Source organism: Sus scrofa, chromosome 9 (assembly GCF_054392235.1).
Source record: "Sus scrofa isolate SSC_HxYL_T2T_F1_AM1 chromosome 9, Sscrofa_HxYL_maternal_Yorkshire_Landrace_v2.0, whole genome shotgun sequence".
Lineage (NCBI taxonomy): Eukaryota > Metazoa > Chordata > Mammalia > Artiodactyla > Suidae > Sus > Sus scrofa.
Genome location: NC_139391.1, coordinates 20,109,006 through 20,130,227, shown reverse-complemented (window position 1 = coordinate 20,130,227; position 21,222 = coordinate 20,109,006). Strand labels below are relative to the sequence as shown.

General features: G+C 41.8%; 1 protein-coding gene across 6 annotated transcripts in view; it reads left to right on the top strand.

Annotated features, from left to right (window-relative positions):
* Positions 1 to 21,222, top strand: part of LOC106504836 (uncharacterized) — a 172,075-nt gene that overhangs the window by 80,435 nt on the left and 70,418 nt on the right. The window lies entirely within an intron of this gene.

The window sequence follows — 21,222 nt, the reverse complement described above, 5'->3', positions numbered from 1 at the left end:
AAAATACTCATAAATTATTTCCTGGGTTTCTTAAGTAGTTCTCTGTCTGGTCTCCCTACTTCTTTTCTGGTTCCACTCTAATCTATTCTCCTCATCGTTGTCACAGTAAGTTTCTAAAACATAATCATGTCATTGCCATTCTGCTTAAAACCAGCGAGAATTTAGTTTTGTAGCTAATCATACTGCCACATTTACCCTCTTTCTGGACACAGATCTTCTCTACCTATGAACAGGTTCATTTTCAAATGGCTGTCCTTAGGTTCACTTGTTCCCCAAATCAAAAGGACTAATAGAGGGGTCACCATCATGGCTCAGAGGGTTAAGAACCCAACATAGTGTCCATGAGGCTGCAGGTCTGATCCTTGGCCTCGATCAGTGGGTTAAGCATCTGGCATTGCCACATTCTGCAGTGTAGGTCACAGATATAGTTCGATCCGGTGTTGCTTTGGCTGTGGAGTAGGCTGGCTGGCAGCTACAGCTCCAATTCAACCTTTAGCCCAGGAACTTCCATATGCCACAGGTGTGACCCTAAAAAGAAAGAAGAAAGAATACAGCTTCAGTGGCTACGGAGGCTAGGGTTCCATCCCCCCAGTCTGGCACAGTGGGTTTAAGTATTTGGTGTTGCTGCAGCTTCAGTATAGGTTGTAGCTGTGGCTTGGATTCAGTCCCTGGCTTAGGAACTTCCATACGCTATAGATGCAGCCATTAAAAAAAAAACAAAAAGGACTAAGAGATGTTTAAGCTTGTAAGCCTAGGATGCAGTTTCACCAAAAAGATTCTTTGAAGATTTCAAAGCAGAAAGATTTATTGTTTATGTTGGAAAAGATAACAATATAAATTCATCAATGGAGTATTGATTATATAAATTATGGCATATTTTTACATGTAACTTTTAAAATGAACAAGGTGTATCTATATGAATTAATATAGAACAATCTTCAAAATACATTAAATGGGAAAAGGTTGCAGAAATAAGTGGTGTAATATGTGCTTATTCATATGAAAGGAAATATAAGAAATTCTTAATAGTGGTCACTTCTCAGCAGGAGAATTGGGGGTCTAGGGTGAAAGGAAGACTTGTTTGCTACTGAATATCTTTTAAAACTATTTGAATTTTTATTTATTTTTTAATTAAAAATTTTTTTTTGTCTTTTTAGAGCTGCACCCACGCCTTATGGAGGTTCCCAGGCTAGGGGTCCAGTCGGAACTGTAGCTGTCAGCCTACACCACAGCCACAGCAGTGCCAGATCCAAGCCACGTCTGTGACCTAAACCACAGCTCACGGCAATGCTGGATCCTTAATGAACTGAGTGAGACCAGAGATGGGAAACGCAACCTCATGGTTCCTAATTGGATTCATGTCCTCTGCGCCACGATGGGAACTCCTAAAACTATTTGAATTTTTAAAGCTTTATAATTATTGCTTTTTTTAAAAAAATAGTTTATCTTTAAAGTCACAAACCAAACATGTCTATTTCTCCTACCTTCTTTTTTTTTCTTTTTAGGGCCGCACACACTGCATATGGAAGTTCTTAGGCTAGGGGTTGAATCAGAGCTGCAACCACTGGTCTATGCCACAGCCACAGCAACTCGGGATCCAAGCCATGTCTGTGACCTACACCACAGCTCACAGCAATGCCGGATCATTAATCCACTGAGTGAGGTCAGGAATCGAACCTGTGTCCTCATGGATACTAGTCAGATTTCGTTTCTGCTGAGCCATGATGGGAACTCCCTCTCCTACCTTCTAATGATCAGTTTTCTTTTCCTATGGGCTGGTTTCTACTACATTGAACATATACGGAGAGAGGTAATTCCCCTCCTTGGTGATGGCTGCAAGTGTAGGAAACTCTTTGGAAGCTATAATGTCCTTAAACTATGGAACCTAACTGTGGCTGTGTCAAAAGTTCTCGCAGCAGCATTTTTACCGTGTTCACTCAGCCTTTGTGTTCTAAATCAATGCCAGTCTTTGTCCAGAATTAACTTTCTTTAGGCATAGGATATTGATCTCCCCTTTCTAGGGAGTTGCTCAGCAGTGGAACTGTGACTGCGTTTGTTCTTACTGAACATGAAGGGTTAATGCCATTTGTTGTTTTTGCAAAAAATTGGAAACTAAGAGCAAACACAGCAAGTATACAAAGATCACAGGTCCCAAAGTGGTAGTCAGCAGACCGCATATGGCCTGCGTTAGTCGTTTGTTTGGCCTGCAAAACATTTTAAAATATTGAATTAGCTACCTGCATTTCAAAATTGTAGGAGGTTTCTGGTTTGCCTTGAGAGGAACGGCAAGGCAGCACCAAGGCTACACTCTGGTGTGGTGTGATCAGCTGACGTCACAGGCTGCCCACCCATGTCGATGGACGCAGTTCCCCTCACACCAGCTCACCTCAGTCCCTGCCCTGCCAGCTTAACTCGTGGTAGCCATTTGAATTTGCCTTCCTGCCAATTAAGGAGTTAATGGAAATACTTTAAGGAATAACTCAATGGTCACATGATTAGGACTAAAATGACCTCAACTTGTCCCCTGACTCCTTCTGACATATATGAAAGAGTTGATGCACTTTTGCTTAGGAACAGAGCTTTGTATTTATTCATGTGCATAAAATGAACGGTTGTTTGGGTTTGTTTTTTGAGGTTTTGGGGCCATACCTGTGGCATGTGAAAGTTCTCGGGCCACGGATTGAACCTGCACCACAGTGGTGACCTGTGCCACAGCTGCAGCAACACCAGATCCTTAACCCACTGCACCATATGGGAACTTCCAAACTGAATATTTTTAAGACCTATCCTGAAATGTGGTTTACTGATTAAGTTCTTTCATGTATCTGTTTCCTTTTCCTTAAAATACCCTCTCCTTGAGTTCCTTGGTGGCCTGTGGTTAAGAACTTGGCATTGTCACTGCTGTGGCTTGGGTTCGATCTCTTGCTCTGGAACTTATGCATGCTGCTGGCAAGGCCAAAAAATAAAAAATAAAATGTCCTCTCTTTCCTACCTTACTCTTTTTATTTAGCTCATCCTTCAAAACTTAAATTGCTAGGAAATCTTTCCCAATCTCCAGTCTGATTTGGTTGCCTTTTCCCCATATTTTTGTAGGCTGCTTCTTTTTCTTACTATTTAATTATAGATTTTGTTCTAAGGTTTTGTTCCAGTAAGAGTGGCAGCAGGAGTTTCTATCATGCTGAGGCAGAAATGAATCCAACTAGGAACCATAAGGTTATGGGTTCAATCCCTGGCCTTACTCAGTGGGTTAAGGATCTGGCTTTGCTGTGAGCTGTGGTGTAGGCTGCAGATGTGGCTTAGATCTGGGGTTGCTGTGGCTTGTGGCATAGGCTGGCAGTTGTAGCTGCAGTTAGACCCCTAGCTTGGGAACTTCCATAAGCCATGGGTGGAGCACTAAAAAGCAAAAAAAAAAAAAAAAAAAAAAAAAAAAAATTGAGGGCTTTTTGAGGACAGATTGTATGTTGAGTTCACATCCCATCCTATAGGTCTCCTGTTTTCACTTTATCATAGAGGACTCCCACAGGGCTCATGTCAGGCATATAGAAAGCATTGAATAAATATTTCAAGGAATGAATGACAATGTCTTCATCTGTGTATTGTATATGATATGCTTTCCATTACCCTGCCAGCAACAATTTTGAGCAGCAGTATGTAGATTGACAAGGTCGCATTTATTCTCTTAAATTATCAATTTGTACTGGCAAGTTTTTTTTTTATATGTATTAAGTATTGGAGCATAGGAGAAGTAAAGAAAGTTTTGATCTAAACTCATTAAGTATTATGTGGGGGCCTGAGATTGTTAAAAGTCATCCACCCTTCTCTTCCTAGAAAAGCTATCACGGTGCCAGAATATTTAATTCAGCCACACATTCTCATGAGTGTCTGTATCATCTAATTATCAGATAAATGACTCAGAGTAAAAGAGGCTAGATGAAGTGAGGAGGGGAGCACTATAATTACTGACTGAAGACATGCTGATGTCATTAATTTCCCTAGTGAAGAAGTTAGTGAGAAATAAATTACAATGAGATCCAAGTGTAACCTAATGACTTATTATTACCTTTGAAACCTCAGCTAACAACATTGTCGGCATCATCATTACAAACTACTTATTAGCTGCACATACCCTTAAATTTATGCCCTTAATTAATTTCCTCCCTGGGGTATCATAGAACAATATTTGTTTTTATCCCCAGTTCCTGGCACAGCTCCTAAGACCCTTGGAATTTCCCGAGTGATAAGAGTGATAGGAGAGTATTTTAATGAGGCCACTCTTGGCAAGCCTCTAGATAGCTTCAGGATGGGGGCTAGTGTCCAGAGAGACCAAACCTTGACTGGAAGCATGAAACTTTCAGCCTCAACTCCTGGGAAGGGAAAGTGGCTGGAGATTGAGTTTAATCACCAATGGCCAATGGTTTAATCCATCATGCCCATGAAATGAAACCTTCATGAAAACCCCTAAATGGAGGTGGGGAGGGTCTGGAGAGCTTCCAGGGTGGCAAGCACATCAAGATGATGGGAGGGTGGCAAACCCCAACTCCACAAGGACAAAACCTCCTGCACTGGGACCCTTCTGGACCTCACCCAACGTACTTTTTCATCTGGCTGTTCCCTTATATACTTTATAATAAACCAGCAGGAGTTCCCATCATGGCTCAGTGGTAACGAACCCGACTGGCATCCATGAGGACTTGGGTTCAATCCCTGGCCTCGACCAGTGGGTTAAGGATCCGGCATTGCCGTGAGTTGTGGTATAGGTCACAGATGCAGCTTGGATCTGGCATTGCTGTGGCTGTGGCTGGCAACTGCAGCTCTGATTAGACCCCTAGCCTCGTAACTTCCATATGCCATGGGTGCAGCCTTAAGAAGACAAAAAAAAAAAAAAAAAAAACAATAAACCACAAAACCCAAAAAACAAACAAACCAGCAAATGTAAGTAAAGTGTCTTCTAAGTTCTGCAAGCCATTTTAGCAAAATCTCAAACCTGAGGAGGAGGTGATGGTAGTCCTGATTTATATCCAAAGGGTCAAAAGCACGAGTGACCTGGGACTTGCAATTGGCATCTGATAGTGGGGCCAGCTTTGTGTGAGTGAGCCCTTTAACTTATGAAATCTGATGCTAACTCCAGGTAGATAGGGTCAGAGTTGAACTGGATTGTTGGACTCTCAGTTGGTGTCAGAGAGTTGGAAAAGACATGACATAAATAGTCAGGAAGAATCTTCTGGTGCCCTCTCACCAAGTCCACATACCTTTAAGATTCTCTCATTGATTACTAGCACCGCGCTAAGTTACTCTTAGAAGTCCCTTTATCTTATCTTATCTTATCTTTTATCTTATCTTATTTTATCTTATTCTCCTTTTTAGGGCCGCACCTTTCGGCATATGGAGGTTCCTGGGCTAGGGGTCAAATCAGAGCTGCAGCTGCCAGTCTATGCCTCAGTCGCAGCAATGCCAGATCTGAGCCGTGTCTGTGATCTGCACCACAGCTCACGGCAACACCAGATCCTTAATCCACTGAGCGAGGCCAGGGATTGAACCTGCATCCTCAGGGATGCTAGTCAGATTTGTTTCTGCCGAGCCATGATGGGAACTCCCAAGCAGTCCCTCTAAATCTATGCTTCAACCTCCTTTACCCTATTGCGTTTCATACAACAATATTTGTTTATGCTACAAATATTGAAATCCCATTATGTTTCAGACTCTATGCTAGGATCTAGGGTACAAGGATGAGCAAAACCAGATATGAATCCCTACTCTCGTGAGCCTAGTGGTAGAAACAGATGCCCATCAAAGAATCTCGTATCCAGATAGATTTGCAATTATGGTAAATGCTGTAAAGGAGAGGGGTGAGATACTGTGATTGTTGTAATCAGAAAGAGCATGAAACACTCTCCTGAGGAAGCTGAAATCTGAAGAATGTAGGAGGATGACTAAGTGAACATTCAGGAGCGGGTAAACTTAGACTTTGTTTCCTATGAAGACTTCTGAAACTGAGGGTTCTCCATCCACCCTTCTAGTTCAGTACCTTCCTCTTCTAGATTTTTTTCCCCCACAACTCGGCTTCTATGAAGAGCCACTCAAAAGACTCTCAGAACAGCATCAGGAGAAAACATTTCATAAGGTTTAAAAAACAACAGATAATAGTGTGCATTAGATGCTCAGTAAAGAAAGGCCCCTGACTTCTCAGAATTGAATTCTGCTGTACTAATCAGTTTCTTTCTCACTTTCCATGCTGATCCCAACTGGGTGCACCTGCCTTCACCCAGCCAGGGCCCCAGGGATTATGAAAATAATAGAGCGTTGAGCCAAGACTGTTGGACAACAGTGAGAGAACATGCTTTGCGGACTGGAGTCTGGGATGTTCTCACAGAGATTTAAAATGGGTTTTGAAGGATAAGAGGGAAAGGCGGACGCCAGGAGGAGAGAATACCATCCACAGTGGCACAGATGACTGAAAGAACGTCACGTAAAAAAGACAGGACTGTGGGTAGTCGGGACTTCTCTTAAGTCAGGAAAATAAAATATTGAAATTTAATCTACTTTTTTAGAAATAAAAAAGACCAAACTTCAGTGATCTCTAAAAGGCCCATAGGTTGAACTCTTCATTTCTCTAAAATCCTTAAATGAGGGGTTCCTACATGTATTAATCTGAACTTCTACAACTGTCCTATGTTCCAGACACGTAGTTGAATTCTCTGGAATCTGTTATTTTCCTGGCATACCTTATTCAAATCCTTTCCCGTTTTTTATTGGCTTCCAAGTGTTACCCTCCTCTTTTCTTGCTTACCATTTAGAATCTTGTCAAATGATTTTCCACATCTTCCCAGACTATGACGAGGTTGACTAAGAATTTGTTTTGGCATAGCTCTTTTTCAGTTTCTCTTTATTAGCTGAAATGGAATCTTCTACCGAAAATGACATATGGCAAGACCTAGAGGAAAAAATGATAATAAAACAATCTCAGCCTAATGAGAGACCCAACCACTGAACGTTCTTCCATAAAGAAATATCCAGAGGGGAAGACAAATGTTTCAGCAATATTTCCAATTGAACAAGTTGCACAGTTCTTTATTACTGCATTATCAGATATATATTCCTATATGCTCCCATCCTCAGTGGATAAAAGCAAATTTTTCCCTTTCTTAAAATTGAGAGTGTTAAAGGTCATTCCTGTTATGTGTGAACAAAGGAGGCTCTGTGGTAGGTGAGTCTGAATGGTATCTTGTTTAATCAGCTATCCATGTACCTAGATAGGGAGATGGTCTTACAATTTCAGCATAGTTATAAACTTCAGAGTTCATATAACCACTGCCCTGATTCTTTAGAGGCTAGTTTAGAGGACGTTAGTAGGGTAGATTTGTGGTTCATTAACAGCCATGAGGGGCTAGAGCCCAGGTCCCTGATTCTCCGTCCAATGCTTTTTCTGCAGCAGGCTGAGATTTGCAGGACATTTACCTTCTCATCCCTTTTCTCTTCCTTCTCCCTTCTCTCCCTTTTTCTTTCTTTCTTTCTTTCTTTCTTTCTTTCTTTCTTTCTTTCTTTCTTTCTTTCTTTCTTTCTTAACAGTGCAGTTATCTCTGTTCTTTGAGAATGGGATGTTTGAAGTCATCCTTCAACAGGGATGAAGGAAATTAATTCAACATTTATCGAAGGATTATTTTCTGCTCTCTAGACACCATGTTATACATTTGGTTGGATACAGTAGATAAGCTGTACGGAGATAACTAAAATACAAAGCAGCGTACATAAGTGCTTGGTAAACAGGTTTTACAGGTTGTCAGAGGTGGATGTGAGGAAGCTGGCCCGGGACTTGGGCTTTTAAGGAATGAGAGAGATTTTCAAAAGGAAATAAGGACTGAAGGTAGGAAAAGAATTCAGGTAATGTGAAGAGTAATAACAAGCATACAGAGGAAGGAACCTATTGAGGGGGGTGTCCAGTAGAATCACATGACTAACAAAGAGTTTGTATTAGAGGAGAAAATGGAAGACTGGACTGGGAAACAGGCTGTGATGTTTACGCAGCCAGGCAATGAACTCTTCCTATTATCTAGACTACAGTAGCTCAAATACAAAGAGGGTGGAAGCCCCAGTCAGATGTCGTGGAGGTGTAGACAGGTCACCTAGAATTTGGCTGGAAATGGACAAAGTCAACAACCAGGTTAAATAAGGATGCTGCTAAGAACTGGGTGGAGTGTCAGGAGCCACAGTTCAAGGAGACTCTTACTAACACTCTCCTTCCTCCAGGGGGAGCTCAAGGTTTCCATCTTTCATTCCAAAGTAGAAGGAACTCTGAAGTGAATCTTTGTTCTAGATTCGCTAGAATCTAGGGAATTTATAGGAAGAAATAGGAGAATTTATAGCAACAATGATTCTGTGGTACATTCTGTTGGAGAAGTGAAGTCATTATAAATGAAAGTGGGCTGAGAGAATATTTTCCCCATCAGTCATCTCTGGCGACTCTCAGCTCTGGTCAGCTCTTGTAATACTCTTATCTTGTCACCTCTTCCCCGACTCTGATTAGTGTCTGGGACATTCTGAAGTCAGAAGGGCAAGCGTCCCTGGGGAGTCCACATTGTCTAGCCCAGCTGCTGAGCAAGAGACCTAATAGGATTTGGGGCCAGCATGAGCTGGTAATAAAGAATGGGCATTTGCCCCGAGAGTTCTTTGCATGGTGAGAAGCTTGTGTAGCCACTTGTATGATGCAGAGTCCTGGTCAGACAGCTTCCGCCTAAGTGTATATGATCTGGTGTGGTTACTTAGGGGTCTAGGATTTCATGGGTGGGATTCTTGCTGAGATAGGATCTTACTCAAAGCTTCAGCTGATGATTACAAATAGGCAGAGGTGGAGAACTATTTCTGGCAGCAAAAAAGGCTGAAGCTACAAAGACCCTTAGCTGCACATTCGTGTGGCTTCATCCCTCATGGTGGCAGCAGAATCTGGCTTTGGTCCGAGGTCACTTCTGGGACTGGAACAGTGTCATCAGCAGGAGCTGGGAATTTGAAGGAATGCAAAGCCAAATGTGAGGCACATGCCTTCTCTAAAATAAAATCTGTCTGGGAGTTCCCTGGTGGTGCAGCAGGTTAAGGATCCGAGCTGTGGTTCAGGTCACAGCTGTGGTGCATGTTTGTTCTCTGGCTTTGGAACTTCCACATTTAAAGACAAAAAAAAGATAATTAAAGTCTGTCTGCCTTCTTGAACAGAGCCTGCCTTGTCTTAATTTAGGAGGAAGGAGCTGGAAATGCAAGAGCAATAGCATGAATCTAGGACCCTGGAAAACTGTTTAATCTCCAGGAATGAAGGAGACCTGTGAATGACCTAGGGGAGACAGATGCCAAACTTTAAAATTCTTCGTTTTGCTGGTTCACAGTGATATTTAAGTCCAGATCTTTGGGAGGGCAGGCAGCCTGCACAGGTGTTGGACTTACCCTAGCCTTTGAGTATCAGAATGTCATAATTTTAACCTAATTTTTTCCCTGCATACATTCAGAGAACATTTTTGGTTTTGGTTTTGGTTTTTTACTGCCTTTTATGTTTCAGTTATAGGAACCACATAATTGTTCTAGCCTGCCAGCTGATATTCTAACATGAAAGCCTATGGGTTCTAGTCCAAATAATCTCTTATTCTATCATTTATATGCTTCTAACTTTTCTTATTTATTTAGTAATATTTTTATCTCCTTATAGAACTTATAAATGATTAATGCAGAATATTTGAAAACACAAAAACAGGGAGTTCCTGTCGTGGCGTAGTGGTTGACGAATCCGACTAGGAACCATGAGGTTGCGGGTTCGGTCCCTGCCCTTGCTCAGTGGGTTGACGATCCGGCGTTGCCGTGAGCTGTGGTGTAGGTTGCAGATGCAGCTCGGATCCCGCGTTGCTGTGGCTCTGGCGTAGGCCGGTGGCTACAGCTCCGATTTGACCCCTAGCCTGGGAGCCTCCATGTGCCGCAGGAGCGGCCAAAGAAATAGCAAAAAAAAAAAAAAAAAAAAAGAAAGAAAACACAAAAACACAATAGAGAACCAGAATTACCTATAATTCCATCACTTAAAGATAAGCACTATTAATATTTTGCTGCATGCACTTTCACTGTTTCTTTATATGTAGGTACCTAAGTTTAAAACAAAAATCATCTTATTATTTACATTTTATTTTGTAGCTTTTGGTTTTTTTCACTTAGTAATCTATTTGTAAAACTATTTCAACATTGATACATAATCTCTATTATGAGATATATATATAAATATATATATAAAATTGTCCAAGTACTATCTGTGCATTTTGCGAGAACTGAAAATAGAGAAAAATTATACCAAAGGAAATGAGTCATCTAGAATTCCATCATCCAGAGAGTAATTGCTTTTGATATTTTAGTCTATATCCTGAGAGTCTGTTAAAGTTCTATAAATAATAAATAAATGCATGCTCACTGTGATATTTGAAATAATACAAGTGTATTTTAGTATTTTTCTTGGCATATGATGAATAAAATTTTTTAGTAAAAATCAAATGTGTTCATATATATAAATATGTGTGTATGTGTATATATATATATATAGTCAAATACTGAAAAGTATAAAAGAAGACATAAATCACACAAAAACCCATTCTCCAAAGGCAACCATTATTAAAATTTTAGTAATTTTTTTTTTTTTGTCTTTTATCTTTTTTTAGGGCCACATCTGTGGCATATGGAAGTTCCCAGGCTATGGGTCTAATCGGAGTTGTAGCTGCTGGCCTACACCACAGCCACAGTGACATGGGATCTGAGCAGAGTCTGAGACCTACACCACAGCTCACAACAATGCCGGATCCTTAATCCACTGAGCAAGGGCAGGGATCAAACCCGCAACCTCATGGTTCCTGGTCAGATTTGTTAACTACTGAGCCGTGATGGGAACTCCAAAATTTTAGTAATTTTTTTAGAAAATTTCCTTTACCATTACTGATAACTTTGCTTAAGTGATATTCTTTTAATTTTCACAACAGGGGTAGATAATGTTATTATCCTGAATATACAGATGAGAAACTAAGGCTTAGGGAGGTGATATTATGTGTCCAAGTTTCCACAGCCAATTAGTTGCAGATCTCAGAGCTTTGAGTGCAAGTCTGTCTGATGCTGAAGACTTGGCCTTGACCCACTAAATAATACCTCCTCTCATCGTGTACCTGAGCTCATTTGAAACAGACTGTCTTGAAACTTTTTACAATTTGACAGTATGATGTAGAGATCTTTTCATGTCAATGAATTAGAAAATATTTTATTTCTGTTTTGATAATTATATTATTCTTTTGTATGCTACCCTAACATTTATTTAATCAAATTTCCTAGATTTAGGTTATTTCCTATTAGTTTTTTCCTATTATAATTAAGATTGCAGTATGAATTGTGGTACATTGCTAGTCCCTCTGAATTATTTCCTAAGAATAAATTCCTGGGAGTAGAACTGCTGGTCAAAGAGTGTACATAGTTTACGGTTTCTGATGCATGCTGAAAAATTGCCCCATGAAAGGTCATGGTCACTTACAAGAATGACTGGTATAGGGAGCGCCCCAGGCCTACACCCTCTAGATAAGTGAGTATTGGCCTTTCTCTTTCACTCCTTTGATTCTTATTCAGTTGAATGTTTTGCATGTTAATTGCCTAATTGTATTTCTTTTTTCTTTTTTTTTTGGTGAATCCTATGTTCATATTCATTGCTTATTTTTCTGTTAGAATATTTGCTTCTTTCTTCATCAGAATACAAAATCTCCTTTTACAATAAAGGTTCTAACCCTTCAAGTGTTATATTACTGCAAATTTATTTTTCCAAATTTCTTAATCTTTGTAATTTTGTCTTTTTTTAAAGATTTTTATTTTTTCTATCATAGTTGATTTTCAATGTTCTGTCAATTTCTGCTATACAGCAAAGTGACCCATGTCATTCTTTCTCACATTATCCTCCATCATGTTCCATCACAAGTGACTAATAGTTCCCTGTTGCTACACAGCAGGACCTCATTGCTTATTCACTCCAAATGCAATAGTTTTCATCTACTAACCCCAAACTCCCAGTCCATCCCCCTCCTTCCTCTTCCCCCTTGGCAACCACAAGTCTGTTCTCCAAGTCCATGAGTTTGTTTCTTTTCTGTAGATAGGCTCATTTGTGCCATATATTAGATTCCAGATATAAATGATATCATCTGGTATTTGTCTTTCTCTTTCTGACTTCACTTAGTATGAGAGTCAAATTTCATCCATGTTGCTGCAAATGACATTATTTTGTCTCTTTTTTATGGCTGTGTAGTATTCCATTGTGTATTTATACCACATCTTCTTAATTCATTCATCTGTCGATGGACATTTAGATTCTTTCCATGTCTTGGTTATTGTGGATAGTGCTGCAGTGAACATAGGGGTGCATGTATGTTTTTCAAGGAAAGTTTTGTCTGGATACAGGCCCAGGAGTGGGACTGCTAGGTCATACAGTGCCGGGGCCAGCTCAGCAGGATGGGGAAGAATGGGTGCTGTGGAACTTAAGGAAAAATAGTTAACATAAAACAAGACACAGAGACATTTATCTTAAGTAAAGGTGGGAGCCAGGGACTCAAGTTCTCCGGGACCAAGAGTGCGGGACTCAAGGTCTCAGGGACCAAGAGCCCTGCCTCAAGAAACCACACTGCTTTTATTGTGAGATTAAGTGAGGAGTGGCTATGGGTGGATGATACAGGGTTTGTTTAGAAAGCCACTTAGGTGGTAAAGGGTTGAGCTCTTACTCTGACCTCTAGGCACATAACAGTACTTAAGCTTAAGTCATTTATGCCTTTAGGTCTTTGCTCTTAAGCTTAAGTCATTTACCAGCACTGTGACTGTTTCTCCAAAAGAAGGAAGATGGGATAAAGTAAGACAAGAAGATGGGATAAAGTAAAGAAGGACAAGATGGAGTTTTCAAGGAAACATGTCTTGCAACAATACAGTAGTTCTGTATTTAGCTTTCTGAGATACCTCTATACTGTTTTCCATAGTGGTTTACATTCCCACCAACAGTGAAGGAGGGTACCCTTTTCTCCACAGCTCTGTTTCAACCCCTAGCCTGGGAACCTCCATATGCCATGGGTGCGGCCCCAAAATAGCAAAAAAAAAAAAAAAAAAAAAAAAAAAAAAAGACAAGAAAATAAAAAAGAATCAGGGAAACCCATCTTCATACAAGGCAGCAAAAGCCTGAACCACTTGAGAAATGGGAAGGAAGGGGGAAAGATTTAGAGGATGTTTTCTAGAACCCTGGTTTTTCTTACTGTGGGATAACTGCTTTTTTGAAGTTCCCTAATAACCCCTTTACCACTATTTTAGCAGTCTCTTTTAGAATTCTCCTTAGTTTCACTTCTCTAATTCATTTCACATTATTTGAAAATCCTTCTTGGGAATTCCCATTGTGACTCAGCAGTAATAAACCCACGAGTATCCACGAGAACACAGTTCAGTCCCTGGTCTTGCTCAGTGGGTTAAGGATCCAGCGTTGCTGTGGTGTAGATCACAGATGCAGCTTGGATCTGGTGTTGCTGTGGCTGTAGTGTAGACTGGCAGCTACAGCTCCGATTGGAGCCCTAGCCTGGGAACCTGCATATGCCATGGGTGCAGCCCTAAAAGGAAAAAAAAAAAAAAAAAGATAGAAACTCTTCTTGAATTCTGCCCCCCATCCCTACTCCCTTGCTCTAGCATCCTTCAGCATCCTCATTTACTGAGATGTTTTCATCCTGGTCACCATGCTTCATTCTCCTTCCTCCTCTCTATGCCCTAAATTCATGCAGTCTAGACAGTGAGCATGTGGAAGATCAGCCCAGCATTCCAAGTTCCCAGTTCCATGGCCTCCTGACACCAGTGTCCTCTGTCATCACCAGTGCCCTCAGCTGCTTGAGTCCGCCCTCAGGACCCCGACATCACCCACAATGGCTCCAACCCTTCTTCTATGTCTGTCAAGTCTTAAACTTCTCTGACCATCCCTCTCCATTCCAACTTCATTCCTTGGCTTTTACTATTTACCTCACTAAGGTCTCTAAGCCCTTGTTCCTTTACTTCTCTTCAGTCTGTCAGCCTCCTGGCTTCAAGACCCTTTCTAGGAGTTCCCGTTGTGGAGCAGTGGTTAACGAATCCGACTAGGAACCATGAGGTTGCGGGTTCGGTCCCTGCCCTTGCTCAGTGGGTTAAGGATCTGGCATTGCCGTGAGCTGTGGTGTAGGTCCCAGAGATGGCTCAGATCCCGTGTTGCTGTGGTTCTGGCGTAGGCCGGTGGCTACAGCTCCAATTAGACCCCTAGCCTGGGAACCTCCATATGCCGTGGGAGCGGCCCAAGAAATAGCAAAAAGACAAAAAAAAAAAAAAGACCCTTTCTATGTAGACTAAAGAACAGCCCAATGGGAGCTCCCATCGTGGCGCAGTGGTTAACGAATCCGACTGGGAACCATAAGGTTGTGGGTTTGATCCCTGGCCTTGCTCAGTGGGTTAAGGATCCAGCGTTGCCATGACCTGTGGTGTAGGTTGCAGACACTGTTTGGATCCCACATTGCTGTGGCTCTGATTAGACCCCTAGCCTGGGAACCTCCATATGCCGCAGGAAGCAGACCTAGAAAAGGCAAAAAAAAGAACAGTCCAATGATCTGGACAGGTTAAATGGCTATGCCTTTTCTAAGGATATAGAGAAACTGGTCATTTAACCTTTCTTTCAGTGTCTTGGGAAACTTTTCAGTGTTTTGCAAAGCCTTGGGGGGGTGGGATGGTCATCAGAGTGACTTAAAATTAAACATGCAGCAGTAAATGAAAGCATTAGAGGGATGTTTGGGGCATGGCCGCTGTTATTCATTTCCTGTGGCTACTAAAATGAATTGCCACAAGCTGGGTGGCTTAAAACAAATACCCAGAGAATGGATTATTCTCTCACTGTTCTGGTGGCCAGAAGTCTGAAATCAACATCACTGTGCTGAAATCGAAGTATCGGCAGGACCACTTTCCCCGTGGGAGAGGGCTGTATGGGAGAATCAATTCTTTGCCTTTTCCAGCTTCAAATGGCTTCCACCAGTCCTGAGTTTGTGGCTGTGTCACTAATTTTCAAGGCAAGCATCTTCAAGTCTCTATGTCCTGTCTTGCTATCACCTTCTTCTCTGTGTGTCAGATTTCTTCCTGCTGTCATTTTCTTTTTTCTTTTTAGGGCCACACCTGTGGCATATAGAAGTTCCCAGACTAGGGGTCAAATTAGAGCTACAGCTGCCGGCCTATGCCACAGCCACAGCAGTTGTGTCTGCAACCTATCCCACAGCTCACAGCAACGCCAGATCCCTAACCCACTGAGCGAGACCCCAAAACCTCATGGATCCTAGTCAGGTTTGTTTCCTCTGAGCCACAGTGGGAGCTCCCCTGCACATACCTGCGCTACTCCTGTCTTATGAGAACACCTGTGATTGAATTTAGGGCCCACCCCCAATAATCTCCACATCTCAAGAGCCTTAACTTAACCATACCTGCAAAGAACCATTTTCCAAATAAGGTAACGTTTTCGGGTTCCAAGGCTATCAGTGGGTGGCCATTATTCCTATTAGAGCAGCATCATTGGGCAGGATAGAGTTTCCTTGAGTCGGTAGGAAGAAGAGATGGGGAGAATCTTCCAAGGGCACCAACTATATATTCAGGCCCAGGAGTTCCCTGTGGCTCAGCAGGTTAAAGATCTGGAATTGCCAGTGCAGTGACTCTGGTTACTGTAGTGGTACAAGCTCAGTGCCTGGCCCAGAAGTTTCTGCATGCTGTGAGTGTGGCCAAAAATAAATATATAAAGTCAGTTCCATTTCCTAGAAAAAAGCATGAAACCTAGGGTCAATATATTGAATTGGGGAGAAGGAAAAGACAACAACCCTGAGGCAGCTAAGTACAGACACTGGACTTCCTGTCAGTTTAGAGCCTGAGTGTTCTTTGTACAGGCTGTAGGTTATAAATTTTTTAAGCTGAACCATCCACTGAGAACGTGCCTGAGATGGCGGGACTTAGAAGTGGAGCCCACATCTATGGTCCATAACAAGAGCTAGGGGTTCAAGTGGCTCTGAGGCCTCTGCGGGAAGCTAGCGATAGAACTTCAGTCAAAAGATTCCTGACCTTGTCAATAGCCGCGAGCAAGGTGGAGGACATTGACAAGATAGGGACTTGGGCAGCACAGAGAACTTTCAGTTTCAACCTTCTATCTTCTGATTTAATGCTAGTGACTGATTATACTACACCAATTAAGCTTTTTGATAACCTTGTTTTAAGAGGTCCAGCAAGGGGTTGAGCCAGACCTGCCTGTCTCTTCATGTGCTCTTCTCAGGAGTGGAGGAGGGGAAATCAGTAGATGGGGTGACGATCTTTAATAGGTGACTGGCAACTAGGGGAGTTTATGGACAGAGTATGCCACACATAACTGCGGCATGTATGAGCCTCCAAGGCTGACTCTGTCATGCTGACTAATTTGGGGGATTTATGGGGATGATATATTTTTCTCTGAGAGGACAGAGTGTTTTGGAGGGTTTGAGCAGATGAGGATTGGGTGTGGGTGGGGACCGTTGCTTCAGCCACCTCTCCCCACCAAAAGCAACCAAGGTGGAAGCTCAGGTTCTTCATTCAAAGGTCTTCAGAGATGACTGAGCTGGATTTCCCCAGCCACAAACAGGAGAAGCTTCAAGTGAGGGGGGAACTGTGGGTGACTCTGAGGCTTTCGCCTAGTCCTCACCCCTGCATTGGGCATTTCCTCCAGACAGGGGCCCTGCTGGGAGGGTGAGCCCTGTGGGCTGTGCTCTTGCTGCCCTCAAAGGGGCTCAGTTACGTTCTGAGTAAGATGGAGAAAAGTGTGACGCTAAGTGAAGTGGAAATGGGGGTCCGTGAAGACGATGATGGGCCCCCTGTTGGGACATTCCAACCCAGAGCCAAAAGCCACTGGAAGGGAAGAGGAGGAGGGCACGAGAGACTCAGAGCTTTGGGACAGTTTGGGAACTTCATCTCACATTAGATGCCAGCAAATGGAAAAGGAAGTGTTCCCTCCTTTACCAATCTCTCTGTCCCCTATTCATCTGCTTTGCATCCCTGGTGTTCCCATCATGGCTCAGCAGAAACGAATCTGACTGGTATCCATGAGGACGCAGGACCCCATGAGTGGGTCGAGGATCCGGCATTGCTGTGAGCTGTGGTGTAGGCCACCAGCTACAGTTCCAATTCAACCCCTAGCCTGGGGACCTTCATATGCCAAGGGTGCAGCCCTAAAAAAAAAAAAGACCAAAAAAAAAAAAATACTTTGCATCCCTAACTTGCATTGTATGTTCATGCTAAGTAATTCTAATGAGAAAATACATGTGATAATGCTTCACGAACTTTAAAGTCATAATAATAAAGTAGTATTTATTGAGAATTATTGACCTAAGCACTTTACATTCTTCTTCTTTAATCCTGCTAACAACTTACTGTGCCTCTGTCTCTTGCCTTGGACCACAGCTGTGGGCTCTACTTCTAGTTCTGCCCTCTCAGGCACATCTCATTGAATGTTTAGCAACTTAAAAACTTTGTAACCTACAGCCTACAGAACACTCAAACTCTAAACTGATAAGAAGTCCAAAATCTGTACTTTAGTCCCCTCAAGGTTGTTGTCTTTTTTTTTCCCCCTTGAAGCTTAGTGAAATCAAGGTTAAAGAATTTGCCCAAGGACATGTAGATAGTAAATGCTAGAGTAAGGATTTGAACTCTTCTTGCTCCAGAGCTGAAACTTTAACCGTTTTTCTATACTGCCTTGCCAGATGAATACCTGCTGAAGTATTTGTTTTCAACTTCATTAAATAAGAGTAAATGTGTGAGGTGAACATGAAAAACACTACATTATACAAACAAATAAGAATAAATGTGGATTTGGAAGACTAAAAATGCACAATATTGTATAGATCAGATATGTAGATAAAATAACAAGGGTCTGATTAGTACTCATTAAATACACACCTTCTTTCTCTAATATTAACTTATAAATATATTTTTTTAAAAAACCAAAAAATTGGGAGCTTTCTTGTGGCACAGAGGGTTAGGGATCTGGCATTGCCACTGCAGTGGTTCTGGTTACTGCTGTGTCATGGCTTTGATACCTGGCTCAGGAACTTCCATATGCCATGGGTGTGGCCAGAAAAAAGACAAAACAAGAAATTAATTCCATCACTTTGAAAATAATAGAGAGCCTAGTATATAATAGATAAATGGATAAATTTTGGATATTTCAAAAGAGGGCCACAACCCACTGATAAAGAGCAGGTGATCATTTTCTTGCTTTGCAAGTGGAATCGAGAGGCTAACTTTCCCCCAACATCTCCTCTCTCACTTGACTTGAAATCCCCATTACCAAGATCATAACAGAGACCCTCATTTGTTCATTCAACAAATGTGGATTGAGAAACCTACTATGCATCAGTTATGGGGTTAAAAGACTTAAGTTATATATTCCTCTCCCAAGAGGATTCATAAAATATAGAAGAAACCAACCATGAAAACAACATGGTTACTGTGCTCTGTGCTAACTGCGTTGATCAGTGAAAGGAAGAACATTTTCCTCCAGAAATTTATAGCTGATGTGCATAAATGTTATTTATAAATGTGTCTTCTAACCCTGTTCCACTGGAATAGTGATAAAAATTATACAGTTCAGGGAGTTCCTTGGTGGTCTAATTGTTAGGACTCAGCGCTTTCAACTTCTGCAGCCCAAGTTCAATCCTTGGTCTGGGAACTGAGATCCCAGATCAAGCTGCTGCGTGCCATGGCCAAAAACAAACAAACAAACAAACAAACAAACAAGTTATATGGCTCAAATTCAAAGGCTTTAGGTTTAAGCTTTATGCTTCTTCTTTTGCTGGAGTTCTTGTCTCCGCCTGGAAAACTACTTAACCTTCAGCATACAATTTCAACCTCCAGCATGAAGTCCACCCAACACTTTCAGATTCTTACCTTCTTTTCACACTCAGCAACACCCCTTTGGTTCTTCTTTGGCTATTCAGTAAAATTCTTGAGGAAGATTTAGAAATTTTATATATTGGAGTCCCACTCAGATTTACTAAATTAGGTTGGACATAAGCATTTATAGTTTTACAAAATTCACTGATGGTTCTAATCCTGTGTCTGAGACTCTGATGATAGCATTTATGGTATCATGACATAAGTAGAATATGAATTCCTGGAGTATAAAGGCTATTTTGCTTTCGTTTTGTTTCCCCAGCATGTTGTAAGCACTGAGGAAAAGTTTGCTGAATATATTGAATGAATTAGCAGATAGGGTTGGAAAGTATATGATGTGGTAGAATAAGTTTTTTTTTTTTTTTTTTTTTTTTTTTTTTGTCTTTTTGCTATTTCTTTGGGCCGTTTCTGCGGCATATGGAGGTTCCCAGGCTAGGGGTCCAATCGGAGCTGTAGCCACCAGCCTACGCCAGAGCCACAGCAACGCGGGATCCGAGCCACATCTGCAACCTACACCACAGCTCATGGCAACGCTGGATCCTTAACCCACTGAGCAAGGGCAGGGACCGAACCCGCAACCTCATGGTTCCTAGTCGGATTCGTTAACCACTGTGCCACGACGGGAACTCCCAGTATTTACTGGTTTATTATAAAGGATACAAATGAACAGTCAGGTGGAGGGGTACATGGTGCAAAGTCCAGAGGATAGGAGCTTCTGTCCTCCTGGAATTGGAGGGGGTCACCCTCTCAGCACCTCAAAGTGGTCACCAACTTGGAAGCTGTCCAGTCCCCATTATTTAGGAGTTTTTATGAAGATTTCATTAAGTAGGCATGATTGATGAAATCACCAGCCATTGGTGATTGAACTCAGTCTTCGGCCCCTCCCCTCTGCCTGGAGGTTAAGGATTGGGACTGAACATTCCAAACTTGTAATTGAGGTTTAGTCTTTCTGGCCACCATCCCTATCCTGAATCCTTCTACAGGCCCCCAGCCACCAGTCACTTCTCTAGCATACAAAGGACAGTCTTTTCTCTCCAAGGAGCTGTGTGCCAGGAACTGGGGAACAAAGACTGAATACTTTTTTCTTAATTTTTTAATTATTATACCACAAAGGAAATCATTGCAGAGAAAGAATGCTGCTTTCTGTTCTCTGGTGGTGTTGCTAAGTATGAGGGGATCATCCTGAAATCTGAGACAGAGAGTTTCTATAATTACTGAAATCATGGTACTGATTTGAAAGCCCATTGATTCAATTCGTGGTGCGCATCACCTCACAAGACATCCTAGACGCCTGTACTGTGGGACAAAGATAAGACAGGAGGCTCTGCAGCTCTTAGCATTTAATCTTCACTTGGAGTTGGTATTTCCTCCCTCACTTTTTACATTACATGGACTTGTCTCATGATGGCACCATTGTGACATGTGTACAGGCTGGTCACACCCTGTTTGACTGTTAGGTTTATTTAAAGCTTTCTCTCCTGGTGGACTGGCCCAAAGCTTACCTGATTCCCCCTGACTTTAGAATGGCAGGCAAATGGTGAAGCTTCTTTCCAGGAGATTCTAGCTTTTGTTATTGCCACCACTAATTTTAGCCACCTATCTTTAGATAGGGTTGGTAACGCACACAGACATTCATACAGATTCGTGAGCAGATTTGTATTGTTTTAAACTTAGTTTGACAAGCATCTCAGCCACAGTTTCTGAATTACTATTGTTATGGAGACTTATACCATGTAACTGCTAAACTGCTTGTGTTATAGTGTTCTTATATTTTATTTGGTTCTTCTTTTTGGGGTTTCTTTTCTACTGTTTTAATTCTTTTTTTTTTTTTTTTTTTTTAACAGCTGCACCTGCTGCATATGGACAATTCTTAGGCTAGGGGTCAAATCTGAGCTGCAGCTGCTGGCCTACACCACAGCCACAGTAACTCCGGATCTGAGCCATATGTGCCACCTGTGCTGTAGCTTGCGGCATCACTGGATCCTTAACCCACTGAGTGAGGCCAGGGATGGAACTCAAATCCTCATGGATACTAGTCTGGTTCTTAACCCAGTGAGCCACAATGGGAACTCCCTATTGTTTTAATTCTTAATGCATATGATTTAAATGTGCATATCTGAGATCCTGTTGAAAAAAAAGTTTACTTTTACATTTGGGTGGCTTATAGATAACATGATTTTAGTTGACATTTATTAAAATAAATTAAGAGTTCTTGCTGTGGTGCAGCTGGATTGGCGGCATCTCTGCAGT